Consider the following 16,381-nt stretch of genomic DNA (forward strand, 5'->3'; position numbering starts at 1 on the left):
CTCAACTTCTACATGGTATCAGAGCTTCCCTGCTACTACTTGGTCTGGAGATCTTGAAGCCATGATTTGAGGATGAAAAACCCAACTTTTTGTGGTTATTTTTCTTCAATCTAGAGGAGGCACTTTGGGCAAAAACAGATGTCGCCATTGTGCTCAAAAGGCTTGGAACAGTCAGAATCCATATATAAAATTCATTATTTTTTGCCACAGTAGCCTTTGGAAATTTTTTTTTCTCTTTCCTAGGCTGTACGGATCAAAAAAAATTCAAAATAAGAAAAAAATTTTAAAAACAACATTTTATACACTATTTAGGTGTGCAACCACAGTGCCACCAGTGCACCACTTGTGCTCCACCAGCACATTGCCCATGCCTTGCTCCCACCGGTGAGCCACCGTAGCCCAGCCCACACCCTACCGCCACTGTCACGCCACCATCCCGTCACCACTGGCGTAGCACTACTCAAAAATTGCCACCACTGCCACCTCGTCACCACTACCACCACCCTATCACCCCACTAGCCACTAACATTAGTAGCTTGGAGAGTGACGTCAGCAAACCGATGACCAAAACTATTTCCTAGTGACATCAATTTTTTCTACGAGTTTTTCAAGAAATTAGTATTTTTTTTTGGTGACTAAATTTTTTTTCATGTGGACAACCATTTTATGTTCACATGGCCACCAAATTTGTTCACGTCTATATTTTCTAGAGAGCTTGTTGTTGGAGGAGCAATAAGTATTTTGGTCATAACTTGTGCATAAGGAGGTCTTTTTTCGATCTAAAAGAAGCTTCAAAAAGTTGGTTCCAAGTTGGAGATGATGATGCTAGTTTCATTTTATGAATCAGCTTTTGCTCCTCTTTTTGGCATTGAAGTAGAGGCTTCAGTTTCCTCCCTCTTTCCATTTGGCATCCAAGTTTTCTTCTCAATTTTTGTGCTTTCCTTAGTTGTTTCTTTGGTTTATGAGGGATAAATTTATACATTGTGGGGGGTTGCATTTTCATTTCTATAATTTAATTTAGAAATGACCCTTCTACTTCTGTCTTCTTCTCTCAATATTGGACCCCTCTATGGCCCAGTTGACACCACACAAGTACCAAAATTGGAAAGCACACAGGACTCAACTTCCATTTTCATGTGCCTTATGGTCATGTCTAGATAAAAATCAACCTATCCTGTAGTGCCCTTTGAGATTCTTCAACACAGAAACAAAATGGATGAAAACATGGTCTTGATTGCATTAAATATCTCTCATAGTCTCCCATTTCACCTGGATGGTTTGAGCACTCCTCAGGCTATTTGGACCAAGTTTAACAACTTGTTTGGCATAGTGAAAGAGTTTTGGGCACTACAATTTAATGCAAAGTTAACTTCTTTGACACCTACCAACTTTCCCACCATTGAGGACTTCTTAATGAAGTTCAAATCTCTACATTCAGTTTTGTAGGGATCTGAGAAAAACAAGATAGATGATGAGTGTATTTTTTTGATACTCTCAAGTTGTGAGGACAGTATCAGATCTTTTCTTTCACTTTCTACTCCACTATGGATGCTTTGGGCAACAGACATCAAATGCCTTCTTTTAAGACATTCTGTGATTGGTTGATATAGGAACAGGCAAAGATTTGATAGGTGGATGCTTCTAGCTCTTCCAGCCAAGCATTGGTTGCTCATTCTTCTTAGGGGAAATCAAAATGTAAAGCTAAACCAAAGAAAGATACACTAAAAAATGATCCCAAACCTGTAGCTAACCCTTCCAAGGGTAAATCTTCTTTGAAGTCTACTAAATCTTCCTCCAAGACTAAGAAGAAATCAATTGAGACCTACAATTTTTGTTGAAAGGATGGACATCTCGTTTCTATGTGTTTGAAATTTTTGGAGGCTTTAGAGGAAGCCATGTAGGAGTGCCACATTTCTGCTCTTAAGTCTTCATTCTCCCTTTCAAGGAAAGGTCATGCTCTTACTACACAAGCAATGACTTTTGGGCCCACCTAGATTCTTGATTTTGGTGCCTCTCACCATATGACTCACACTCAACAGTTGGTCACCTCACTTACTCCTTATGCTACTTCACAGATTGTTGTTGGGAACTCATCACATCTTTCAGTCTTAGGTTCTAGTTTTGTTGCGTTAGCTGGGGGTTCTCTTTAGGATGTTCTTTTTGTCGTTGTCATCTCAATGAACATACTATCTATTTATTAGATTTTCCACTTAAAATCTAGTAAGATAGTTGAGTTCTCACCACATGATGTGGTTATTCAGGACTTACATGATTTTGAGTTGATAGTGGCTACTGGGAGTGTTGACTCTACATCTCACATATATAGATTTGATGGATTTGAGTCTTCTAATGGCACGGGTTCCTGTCTTCTAGAACATCCAAATTCAGTAAGAAAACTTTAGCATTTGAGCATCAATTAAAGATATCTTTAGCACATGAGAACATAGGCACTTGTTCTTGGGCTTCCCCAAATTTCTGGCATAGATGGTGTTTGTCAGGGTTGTGCTCTTGGCAAACAACATAGGGATCATTTTTCACATGGATGAGCTACTTGTGCTTTGATACCATTGGAGTTGATTCATAGTGACCTCATGTCATTTTCCACTCCTTTTTTTGGTGCTAGATATGTGCTTATTTTTATTGATGACTTCTCTAAGAACACATGGGTGTACATTTTGAAGTACAAATTTGATATCTTTGATTCATTTCGAGTCTTTCTATTCAGTGGATACACACAAATAATTGGGGGTGGGGGGTATGTGAACCAAGCTTTTAGAAATTTTTTCTTTGAACATGGTCTTCAACATTAGTCTTTAGTTCCATACACCCCTTAGAAGAATATTGTGGTAGAGAGAAAGAGCAGAACACTTTGGGAGATGGCTAATTGTATGATATAGTCCAAGTCCATGGATTCGCCCTTTTGGGTAGAGATAGTCAATTGTGCCAACTATATTTAGAATTAAATGCCTCACAAGGTTGTTCAACATATCACTCATGATGAGGCTTGGTCTGATGTCAAGCCTAATGTATCTTCATTCTGAGTTTTTGGTAATGAAGTATGGGCATTTGTACTCGATTCTCAGAGGACAGAAATGGAGCAAAAGTGTTGACACCTCATTTTTGTTGGCTACTATGAGGATGTTAAGGCATACAGGTTATTTGACCCTAATTCTAGATAGGTCCTATTTCGATGGGATGTCCAATTTGATGAGAGACTTCCTATAGTAGTTACACTACATCTAGAGTCTACTTCACTTACCACTACTCGCTCATCTTTTCTAGTATCTTTTTTGGATGATGAGGATGATTATCTTGGTGATCCCCATTTACGTCCACCATAGGATCCTCCATAGATGCCTAAATGGGCTCATGTTATAGTCGAGAATGCCAAATCTCTAGCTGGTGACCCTTCCATTTCCCGTTGCACCCATTCTTATATTGCTAGTTCTAGTGTTCTAAGTCAAGTGATTTGTGATGATCCTCAAAAATTTGTAGTAGCAACAGGACATACTAAGTGGGATAGTTCCATGGGGGAGGAGTATTCTTCTTTGATGAAGAATCATACTTAGGATCTTTGTTCTCTTTCTAAGGGAAGAAAGTTAGTGTGGTGCAAATGGTTATATCATACTAAGTTTTTTGTTGATGGTTCTATTGATAAGTACAAGTCATGTCTTGTTATGAAGGGTTTTCTTATAGGTTGAGGGTATTGATCAAACTGAGACATTTTCCCTTGTTGCCATGATGAACTCTATTCGTGTTGTCTTATCCCTTGCAGCTTCTCAGGGATGGCCCATTTTTTAGATGGATGTGAAGAGTGCATTCTTGCACGGTGATCTTATTGAGGAGACTTACATGGAGTAGCCTTAGGGATTTGTGCAGGATTCCTCCTTGGTTTGTAGACTTTGATGCTTATTGTATGGTCTCAAATAGGCCCTTTGGGCTTGGTATGAGAAGATGGACTCCTTTCTACTTTCTATAGGCTTCACATGTTGCCATTTTGATCCTATATTATACATTCAACATCTTGAGGTTGAGGTTTTGATCCTTTTTCTATATGTTGATGATCTTCTTCTCACAGGTAGCTCATCCTCTATGCTTTAGGATGTTTAGATTGCATTGATGGAATAGTTTGAGCTGACTGATCTTGTTTTGTTATACTAATTTCTTGGTCTACAGATTGTCTAGTCCTCTACTGGGATCTTTATTTACTAGCAGAAGTATGCTCTTGACATGCTTTGACACTTTGACATGCTTGATTGTAAGCCTGCTCCCACACCTTTTCAATTAGGTGTTACCTTTTCTACCTCTTGCACATTGCCTTTAGTGGATCCTACATTGTATTAATAGTTGGTTGGTAGCTTGTTGTACTTGACACATACTCATCCTGATCTCTCCTTTACAGTTGGTCTTGTCTCTCAGTTTTCACATGAGCCTCATGAGAGTCATTGACAAGCTACCAAGCATATTTTGAGATACATTCAAGGCACACTTATGTATTTCATTCATTACACATCTAGGACTCCTCACATTGTTGGCTTTATTGACTCAAATTGGGCTAGTGATGTTGATGATCGAAAGTGTACTTCTAGATTTGTCTTTTGTCTTGGCTTTGGTCCTATCACCTAGTCATATAAGAAGTATCATGCTCATGCACTTTCATCTACAGAGGCTAAGTATAGAGCAGAAGTGCATGCCAGTCATGAGATTTTATGGGTTTGGCAGTTGATGATTGAGTTTGGTTTTCCTCTTGATCATCCCACTATTTTGTGTTGCGATAATTAGAGTGTTATTCATATTTCTTGCAACCCAGTGGAGCATCAGTGAACTAAACACATTGAGCTTCATATGCATTTCATCCATCAGTAGATTTAGTATGGTGCTCTCTCTTTGAAGTATATTCCCATTGACGTGTAGGTTGTTGACATCTTCACCAAATCTTTTACATCGCCATGCTATCTTTAGTTGTGGTCTATGCTTGGGGTTATAGAAATTGTCCTTGGAGGGTCTTGTTGAGGCCTTCTTTCCTTCATGTTTTTTCAGCATGTTTATTCTATCTCTTTTTGGAGAGGAGTTTTTCCCACTGGGTTTTCTCCTTTGTCTCTAGTTTATAGAGATTTCCTTGTTTTGGGTACCTGATCAGGCCTTATTATCGGGACCCATTTTCTTGCTTTCATAGATGTGCTAGGTTAGCTTACCTCCTAAGCTTCTCTTAAGGTGGGGTGTTAGAGTAATTATTTACTTATTCTTATTAATTAGATCACCTTGATTTAATAAATTAAGTTTTTCATTACTCTAGTTTACTTAAAAGCTATCTCTTAGGTGCATATAATTAATATTTATATTAATTATAATGCGCAGCCTAGCTTCTTTTCCCTTTTTAAGGTTTCATTACCTCTAAGGTTTAACTCTTGTATTTTTTGTTTTAGAATCTTGGAATACATTTTTGCTCTCACTCCACTGAGATTTCCAAGCTATGTTTTTCCCTCTTTGGTTTCCTTTCAGCAACAGGTTATTTCCATGTAGGTGTTCTTGGTGAACTGTGAAGTTGTTTTTTCTCAGCTTCTATATAAGTGATAGAAAAACTATCTAAAGAAAACATGTTTGATGAATTTGAGGTTTCAATATCAAATTTGATGGAGAAAAACAAAACTTGGCTGAGAAGATGAAATCATTGAAAGAGAGCAAGAAGTGAAATCTACAAAGATGTGTGAAGTCTTGGAACAAAAGAGACAAGTTGAAGATGAGAAAACAATGATTCAAAATGATTGAGACATATCACTTCTAGACCAGATGCAAAGGATGAAGAAATCATGAGACTAACTTAAACTACCTATAATTTGGTAAATTAACTACTTAGTTCAAATCTTGAGATTTGATAGAAAGATGGAAGAAATAGTCGAGTTAAGAATAGAGAATGAAAAGTTAAAGAGTGAATTGACATTAGAGAAGGACATCAATAAAAGGATAAAAAGATTAGAGGAAAGCATAAGAAAATTGGACGAACAATTAAGAGGGTAGAGGGGACCAAGAGATAGTTCTAGACTAGGTTACACTAAGTAAGGATAATCATCTAAGAAAGATTGATAAAGAAATGTGCACACAAATCATAAGCCAAATAAACCTACATGTTACTACTATGAAAAACCTAGACACATAGCTAATGTCTGTATGAGGAAATCTAGTTAGACCAATGTTAATCCTAAATTTGCAATTGCAAAAGAGTTAAAGATGTTGTTAATGCCATTCGAGGAGAAAATGAAACAGTTGAAGATGAAACTATTGGAAAAATAAGAGAAGTAACTAAGAGGGGAGGGGTGAATCAATTACCACAAAAAAAAAAAAATCCAAGATCCCTTAAGATGTCAATAGAATACAAAACCAAAACTCTGCTAAAATTGAAATACTATTTTAACTTAGTTAACATAGGAACACTTGGTTTACACTAAGAATTACTATCACTTGGAAAACACTAAAATAATCACTTCTTAAGATGTTTAGTGTGTTTAACCTTAATTAACTTAGTTGCATAAATCAAATAACATGAACACAAGAAACACCAAGATTTGATTTGAAAACCCAATTTGGGAAAACCATCAATTGCAACTAGTTACTATTTTTCACTCTTTTGAGGTGACCCTATTATGAGCCAACCCTATTAAAGGTTACAAAATAGACTGTTAGGTGTGAACCTATTAAAGGATTTAATTCACCCTATTAAGAGAGGCCTTGTTAGAGGTCTTCAGACACTTCAATCTAGAAATGCCACCTTGTTAGAGGATTTACAAAATCTTTGTTAGGCTAACTCTATTAAGAGATTCAATTCACTACTACAATTATTAGAGATTAAAAATGATTTGACCTAATTGCTAATGCAATTGACTTTTCTAATTTCAGATCTTAGTTTTGGCTTGAATACTTGATCCTTCTTGATCAGATTTATCTTTCCAATTTCGTTAACTTTAGATACTCTATTATCCTTCAAATTTACTTCCTTTATTCATCTTCTTCTCTTCCACTTTTTTTTCTGCTCATTCAATCCTCAACTTGACCTTATATTTATATGATTTACCTTGTCAAGTCAACATAAATACACTTTCAAACAAATAATATTCATCCCTTGAGTTAGCTAGAACTAACCAAAAAAACTGTCAGATCCAATATGTTGATACAGGAAAATCCTTCCTTAGCTGACCCAAATTAGTCAACACTAACTCATAAAAGAATTTCCTTCAGACTTCCTTTGGTAACCAAGTGAGCTTGGTTAACATTGGTTCCATTCCGACTTTCCTTTGGTAAAAGAGTGAACTCGATTAACATTGTTTACTTACAAACTTTCTTGGAATGCTTGACATATGTAGGAAACTTCCTTCAACACTCGAGTGATCTCGACTGACACTAATTTCTTGGTAGAGAATTGAAATTTTTGTAACATCAAAGACAACATACAATTAAATAATTGTATTCAACAATCTCCCTCTTTGGCATTACTAGCAACACAACATGTCATGTTACAAAGAAATTTTTAGAGCAAAAAAAAAAGTAAGGATAATATCCTTAGTTTCATTCTAATTATCATCCATGAGAACTCCCTCTATTAGTGTGAACTCCCTTTGACATCAATCACTCTACTTTCTCTGACTAAAATTTTTCTCCTTTTGACAACAAGCTCTCCTCTTTGACATCTAACTCAAATTTTTTGATTTCTGATATGAAAAACTCTCCCTTTTTGACATCTTATTCCAAAGATAACAATCAATGTATTTTCCATATATTTGATCTACTAATTCATATGCAATCTACTCTACCAATACTGCATCAACTTTAAGTATCTTCAAAATTCTCTGTTGATGCATCACTAAACATTATTTAGTGAGCTTTAGATAGGGGAATGACCCCTAGCTTACCTCTTTGATATAAAAATGCATCCGTAAGTAATGGCTTGGTGAATATGTCTGCAATCTATTCTTTTTTATTCACACATTCCAATCTCACCTCCTTTTCTTGCACCAATTCTCTTAATAAATTATACTTTATTGCAATGTGCTTGGTCTTGGTATGCATCCCTAGATTCTTGCATATGTTGATTGCACTGGTGTTATCACAAAAGATAATGACTGGGTCCTTGATCTTCTCCTTCATACCTAACAACAATTGTTTGAACCAAATAGTGTTGGAACAATTGACTACTACTGTAACATATTTTTCTTCTTCTATAGACTAAGAGATACAATTTTTCTTCTTGCTTGTCTAAGATACTAGCCTCTATCCAATAAAGAATGCTCCACCACTAGTGCTCTTCCTGTCATCAACACTTCCTGCCCAATCAACATCAGTGAATGCCTTCAATTAAAAGTTTCCTCCTTTATTATACCACAAACCATGATCTTTAGTACCTTTTAGATATCTCATAATTTATTGCCATCGTATGATTTTTTATAGGATTAGCAGAGAATCTTGCCACCATACCAACTGCTAATGTAATATCAAGTCTTGTGTGCAATGTATATTGGAGTTTTCCAATCATTGATCTATATGTAGTCTAGTCTACCTCCTTGGAATCATCATTTTCAAAAAGCTTATGTTCATTAGACATAGGTATTCCAACTGGTCTAGAATCTTCCATTCCAAATTTCTTCAATATCTCCTTGATGTATTTTGATTGAGTAATGTAGATACCATCCTTCATTTGTTTAATTTGCAACCCAACAAAGAATTTAATCTCTCCAAACATTGAAATTTCAAATTCTTTACTAGTTTCCACAGAAAAAGATTTGCACAAGTCATCATTTACAGTAAATAATGTATTATCTACAAAGATTTTTGCCAACACTATCTTCTTATCTAGTTCTTCTTTGATGTATAGGCTATTTTTATCATTAGTCCTTTAAAAACCAATCTTTATGAGGTGATTAGGTAATCTTTCATACCAAGTTCTGGGGCCTTGTTAGTAGATAGGCTACTTCTCTTTGGATCCTTCATCGAGAAGTGTCTTGTTCAAGCCAAAAAAAGAGTGATGGTTCTAGTCAGGAAAAAGGGAAATCAAAGGTGTCCTGCTTGCTAAGGAGGAGTTGACACAATGCTTCTTACATAACCACTGCTATCTGACTCTTCTCCAAGTAGGGAAACTTGTGCTTGACTATTCACAAATGCACAGTCTAACTATTGGTCCTCATGTGGAATTAGGGCCTATGTGTTTGAATATTTGGGTGTAGATCCATGGGGTTCAATCCATCATGCAGTGGAAAGTAAGGACACCATCAAACTTTACGCATATGAACAAATCCCTTCAAGGAGACTATCGGATGAGAGTTCAATAATGGGAGCAGGATATGAATTATGGAGATGCTCTTCTACTGCAACATCTAGAGAGGGGTTTCTACAACATGACAAGGCTGGTTAGCTAACATGACACTACTTGAGAGGGAGCTTTTTGGACAATGATTGGTGTAAATAGGGCTACTGTAGTGAAGAACAAAACACAAGGTTGGTGGTGAGAGACAATGACCAGAAAGGTGTTTGGAAATGGGAAAAGCTCATCTATTGTTCAATAGATGGGTTGATCTAGTTAACTATAATACTCATTTCAATGCTATAAGTCTTAATATGTAAAACTAAAAAATACAAGAGCAAATTCAAATCTTTGTTAAGGGTTTATTAGATTACTATTTCATTTTCCATACCAATCCTTAACTAGTGGTCACATTACTAGGAACCAACCTTATGAAAGATATGAGATAGTGTTGACTATTAAAGGAAAATTAAATGTCAATCAAAGTTCCATTTCATGCTCATCTACATTCATTACATGTTGGATTTTAATATCAATTTGGTAAAAATGTAAAATTGAGCTACCCTATATCTATATATAGAAGTAGCTCTATGTTATAGTAGGAAACTTATCTATACTTAGAAAAAAAAAGGCTTCGATATCCACAGTCATGTTAACTTATAATTTGTCTTTAAATTTGTGCTTCTTGTAGTACTTTTGAAGCATGCATATCTAATTTTTTTTCTATCTAATTATTAAGTGGGATATAGGGAAGGCTTCACCTGATGGAACCCCCAAGGAAAATGCTTCAATGCTTGACTCATCTCTAACCAATTGCAAGTAGGAAACCAATGCATTTGAAGAGCTAGGTATATGTTCGAAGAGAAGTATGTCAAATGTCTATGATCTAAATTGGGTTTCTTATTATTGAATTTTTCTTTGTCATTTGGTGTATGTTGGTTTTACTTAACAATGCTACATACATTATCGATACCATTCTTTCATTTCATTTTCTGAGTGTAGACATCCAAATATGTAATTGCCATTCCAAAGGACCGTGAATGACAAATTTGATGAACTTTGTGAATAATAAGTTTAGTTTCTTGGATGACACTAATTTATTTTAAGTTTTAACTCATTGCTTTCAAAAAATGCATTTGTTGCATATTCTTTCCAATCACTTGGTTTCTCAAATGCATTTCTTGGATATTTTAATCTCTATGAAGGGTTTTTGAATTTAAAATATTCTCTTTTATCTTTTCTCAAAGTTGGCATATGAATGCTGGGAAAATATTTTATCCGCAATTATCATAAACAAGAATAGTTCTTACACATTTATGGTTGCATTTGTGTTATCTATAATAAAATGTTAATATTTTGTTTTGTATCTTTTTATTAAAAAACTCCTTTTTAGCTAGATAGAATCATATTATTAGATGTAGACCTTTCAAAAAGTCAACTCTATTCAAGGAAACTAAATAAAAAATTCAAAAAAAAAGGATATTTTTACATCTAGACCTATTCCAATTTATATTCATATTGTTTTGTATGTTATTGTCTTTAATCTTTTGTATCAGCATGGTTTTGTAAGATTGAAAATTAAAAGTACAAAACTTTTATGATAGGATATTACCAAACATAACTCTAAAAGTGATAGTTTTTCTAATATGTATTTCAAATAGCTTATAGAATAGATGGTTTGAACTTTATAATCTGCAACATTCCTATATTTTATTAGCATATATGATATACTCTTTGAATTATTTCCTTAATACACTCTTATTGATTTTTTGTAGATTTAACTCTCATATAAGAACTCTAGATTTGTAATTTGTAATGGATGTTAGGATCATTGAGTTTTGCACTTGTTCAATCGAGGGGTTTTTCTTCATTCACACATTAACAATATGGTAGCAATTTCAATACTTTTTCAAAAAACTTATAATTAGCTAAATTATATTTTTAGAATTTGTGAAGGTTGTTGTCAAAATTTATTTTTAGAATTTGTTTATGTTGTTTTCAAAATCTGTTACAAGCTTTAAAAATCTAAATAAGTCTACACTATTGTAGAAGTGATTAGATTATCTCTATTAATAGTTGGCTATTGCTAATTTATTTTGTAGGATTATACTCTGCTTATTATAAACTAGCACCAGATCATGATATAACCTATACAATAATGAGAACTTTTGTATGATCTGGAAAATGAATACAACTTTCTTTTGCAAAGTACATCTTTGCATCCTAATTGCATTTGACCTTTCAAAAATATTGTGGGGATTCAAGTATGTGGAATACTAGCTCTAGATTAGGAACTCACTAGACAAATACAATTTATGATTTTATGAAGGCCCTGTGGTCACCATACTTTTGTTTTAGCAGAGCTTTAAAAGACATTTTTTACATTTTTCTGGACCATTTTCTTTTTAAGGCAAGTTGAAAAGACTTTATATGGAAATGAGTTAAACATCAAGGATTGACAATTTTTTATTTAATTTTTTTTATTATTTTGACAACTAAGTGAGATTCATATTTTAGAAATCATTTGTTCATATTTTGGAGAAAAAAAATGGTTTACTAGTAATGAATACATTGGCTTAATTTTAAAAGTTGTGTGTTTATATTCTATGGATAGTTTCTGCATGTTATTCATTTTGTTAATATAGAAAAAAACCAATTTATAATTTTAGAATAACATAATAATTTTATCTATGTGTGGGAATAATAGAAGTTAATTTCATGCATACAAAAAACATTAATATTGTTAGATATAGGTGGAAACTTACACATATTATTTTTTTTAAAGAAAATCTTATGCATTCTTATAATTTATGATTTTATTAAATAAATAATTATTTTTAATTCTAAGACAAACTTAATCTATTTATTAGGCGAGACTCCACTATCTTGAAAATATGTTTAAAAAATTTTAAAAAATTAAAAAAAATATTTAATCCCAAAGTTATTTTAATTGAACTTGGGATTAATGAAAATAAAAATAGGCGCCTCGAGAACGATTACTCTTGACATAATATATATAGAGGTATATATAAGCTAGTGGTAGTCACCACGCAATAGGAAAAATATTTACTTTTTATTTTTTATTTTGATAAGGTTTCTATAAAATTGTTAATTAATTTTTAATTAGAGTTGTATGAAGTTACTATAAAATTGTGCTTCAAAATATTTTTTAAAATTTAATATAAGGAGTTTAATATAGATTAAAAATATATATTTTATTTTTGGGATATTGTAATGTAAAAGGTTATAGTCATACATAGATATATGGTTAGGGACAAAGTTACCATTATAGTTAATGTTAACCTTAGGGATAGAATTAGGGTTAGGGTTTGAGCTATGGTTAAGGTTAGGGATAGAGTTATGATTATGGTTATTGTTAGAGTTATGGTTAAGGTTCATATTAGAGTTATGTTTATGGTTAAGGTTAGGGTTAGAGTTATGGTCATGGTTAAGGTTAGGGTTAGAGTTATCGTTATGGTTATGATTAGGGTTAGTGTTAAGGTTATAGTAAGGCTAAGACTAGGGTTAAGGTTTGAGTCAAGGTTAAGGTTAGAGTTAGGGTTAGGGTTTGAGTTAGGATCAAACTTAAGGTTAGGATTAGGGTTAGAGTCAAACTATGGTAGAGTTAGATCCAAAGTTAGAGTTATGCTCATGGTTAAGGCTAGGGTTAGAGTTATGCTTATAGTTAGGGTTAGGGATAGGGTTAGAGTCCAATTATGGTAGAGTTAGAATTAGGGTTAGAGTTAGGGGTGGAGTTATGTTTATGGTTAAGGTTAGGGTTAGAGTAATGCTCATGGTTAAGGTTAGGGTTAGAGTTATCATTATGGTTATGGTTAGGGTTATAGTGGGGATAGGGTTAGGGTTTGAGTCAAATATTTTTTTAAATTTAATATAAGGAATTTAATTTTGATAAAAAAAAATATTTTTTTTGGGATATTGTAATGTAAAATGTTATAGTCATACATAGATATATGGTGAGGGACAAAGTTACCATTATAGTTAATGTTAACCTTAGGGATAGAATTAGGGTTAGGGTTAGCATTAGGGTTAGGGTTGGAGTTAGGGTTAGCATTTGAGCTATGGTTAAGGTCAATGATAGAATTATGGTTATGGTGATCATTAGAGTTATGGTTAAGGTTCGGATTAGAGTTATGTTTATGGTTAAGGTTAGGGTTAGAGTTATGGTCATGGTTAAGGTTAGAGTTAGAGTTATGGTTATGGTTATGATTAGGGTTAGGGTTATAGTAAGGATAGGGTTAGGATTAGGGTTAGGGTTATGGTTTAAATCAACGTTAAGGTTAGAGTTAGGGTTAGGGTTTGAGTTAGGATCAAAATTAAGGTTAGGGTTAGCCTGGTTAGTGTCCAATTATGGTAGAGTCAGATCTAGAGTTAGAGTTATGCTCATGGTTAAGGCTAATGTTAGAGTTATGCTTATAGTTAGGGTTAGACATAGGATTAGAGTCCAATTATGGTAGAGTTAGAATTAGGGTTAGAGTTAGGGGTAGAGTTATGTTTATGGTTAAGGTTAGGGTTAGAGTAATGGTCATGGTTAAGGTTAGGGTTAGAGTTATCATTATGGTTATAATTAGGGTTATAGTGGGGATAGGGTTAGGGCTAGGGCTAGGGTTTGAGTCAAATATTTTTTTAAATTTAATATAAGGAGTTTAATTTAGATATATAAAAAAAATTTATTTTTGGGATATTGTATTGTAAAATGTTATAGTCATAGGTAGATATATGGTTAGGGACAAAGTTACCATTACATTTAATGTTAACATTAGGGATAGAATTAGGGTTAGGGTTGGAGTTAGAGTTAGGGTTTGAGCTATGGTTAAGGTTAGGGATAGAGTTATGGTTATGGTTATTGTTAGAGTTATAGTTAAGGTTCATATTAGAGTTATGTTATGGTTAAGGTTAGGGTTAGAGTTATGGTCATGGTTAACGTTAGGGTTAGAGTTATGATTATGGTTATGATTAGGGTTAGGATTATAGTAAGGCTAGGATTAAGGTTAGGGTTAGGGTTTGAATCAAGTTTAAGGTTAGAGTTAGGGTTAGGGTTTGAGTCAGGATTAAAATTAAAGTTAGGGTTAGGATTAGAGTCTAATTATGGTAGAGTCAGATCTATAGTTAGAGTTATGCTCATGGTTAAGGTTAGGGTTAGAGTTATGCTTATAGTTAGGGTTAGAGTCCAATTATGGTAGAGTTAGAATTAGGGTTAGAGTTAAGAGTAGAGTTATGTTTATGGTCAAGGTTAGGGTTAGAGTAACACTCATGGTTAAGGTTAGGGCTAGAGTTATCGATATGGTTAGGGTTAGGGTTATAGTGGGGATAGGGTTAGGGTTAGGGTTAGGGTTAGGGTTTGAGTCAAGGTTAAGGTTAGAGTTATGGTTAGGGTTAAGGTTTGAGATAGGATTAAAGTTAGAGTTAGGGTTATGGTTAGAGTCCAATTATGGTAGAGTTAGATTTAGGGTTAGAGTAAGGGGTAGAGTTATGTTTATGGTTAAGGTTAGTGTTAGTGTTAGGGATAGGGTTAGAGTTAGAGTTAAGGTTAAGGTTAAGGTTAGAATTAGGGTTAGGGTTAGAGTTAGAGTTAGGATTAAAATTAGGGTGAGGGTTAGAGTTAGAGTTCAGATTAGATTTAGGGTTATTGTTAGGTTTAAGGTTACAATTGGAGTTAGAGTCAGGGTGAGGGCTATACTTAGGGTTAGGGTTAGAGTTAGGGTTAGGTTTAGAATTAGAGTTAGAATTAAGATTAGGGTTAGGGTTAGAATTAGGGTTGCAAATATAGTTAGGATTAGAGTTAGAGTTAGGGTTAGGGTAAGGGTAAGAATTAGGTTGAGGGTTAGAATTAGGGTTACAAATACAGTTAGGGTAAGGGTTATAAAAACATTTAGGGTTAGAGTTGGAGTTAGAGTTAGGGTTAGGGTTATATTTAGGGTTAGAAATAAGGTTAGGGTTAGAATTAGGGTTAGGGTTAGTGTTAAGGTTATGGTTAGCATTAGGGTTAGCATTAGGGTTAGGGTTACAATTAGAGTTAGAGTTAAAATTAGAGGTAGTAATAGTGTTAGTGTTAGTATAAGAGTTAGAGTTAGAGTTAGATTTAGGGTTAGAATTGGGGACAAGATTCAGGTTAGGGTTAGAATTAGAGTTAGAGTCCCAGTTCAAGTTAGAGTTAAAGTTAAAGATAGAGTTGGAGTTAGGGTTAGGGTTAGAGTTACCTAGTTAGATTTAGGGTTAGGGTTATAGTTAGACTTGGGATTAGGATTTAATTAGGGTTAGGGTTGGAGTTAGGGTTATATATATTGTTAAGTTTAGGATTAGGGGTAGGTTTAGAGTTAGAGTCAGGATTAGGGTTAATTTTAGGGTTAGGGGTAAAATTAGAGTTAGAGTTAGAGTTATAGTTAGGGTTAGAATTAGGGATAGTGTTAGAATTAGAGATAAAGTTAGAGTTAGGGTAAGAGATAGATATAGATTTAGGGTTAGAATTAGGGTTAGGATTAGAATGAGCATTAGAGTTAGAGTTAGAGTTAGGGTTAGAATTAGTGTTAGGGTTAGGGTTAGGGTTAGAGTGAGAATTAGAGTTATTGTTAGAGTTAGAGTTAGGATTAGAGTTATAGTTAGGGCTAAAACTAGGTTAGGGTTAGGGCTAGAATTGGGATTAGAGTTAGAATTAGGATTAGAGTTAGGGATATATAGGTTAGGGTTAGGGGTAAAATTAGAGCTATAGTTAGAGCTAGAGTTACGATTAGGGTTAGGGTTAGAATTAGGGTTAGAGATTGAGTTAGAGTTAGGGTTAGGGTAAGGGTAAGAATTAGTGTTAGGGCTAGAATTAAAGTTACAAATAAAGTTAGGGTTAGAATTAGGGTTAGGGTTAGGGTTAGATTTAGAGTTAGGGTTTGAGCTAGGGTCAGAGTTAGAATTAGAGTTAGAAGAAGGGTTAAAGATAGAGTTAGGGTCAAAATTAGGGTTAGGGTTAGCACAAGGGTTACAATTAGAGTTAGGGTTGGCATTAGGGTTAGGGTTATAATTAATGTTACTGTTAGTATTAGTGTTAGTGTTAGAATTAGGGCTAGAATTGAGGCTAGGGTTAGG

Source organism: Cupressus sempervirens, chromosome 4 (genome assembly GCF_028749045.1).
Source record: "Cupressus sempervirens isolate cs-2001-9-10 chromosome 4, ASM2874904v1, whole genome shotgun sequence".
NCBI lineage: Eukaryota > Viridiplantae > Streptophyta > Pinopsida > Cupressales > Cupressaceae > Cupressus > Cupressus sempervirens.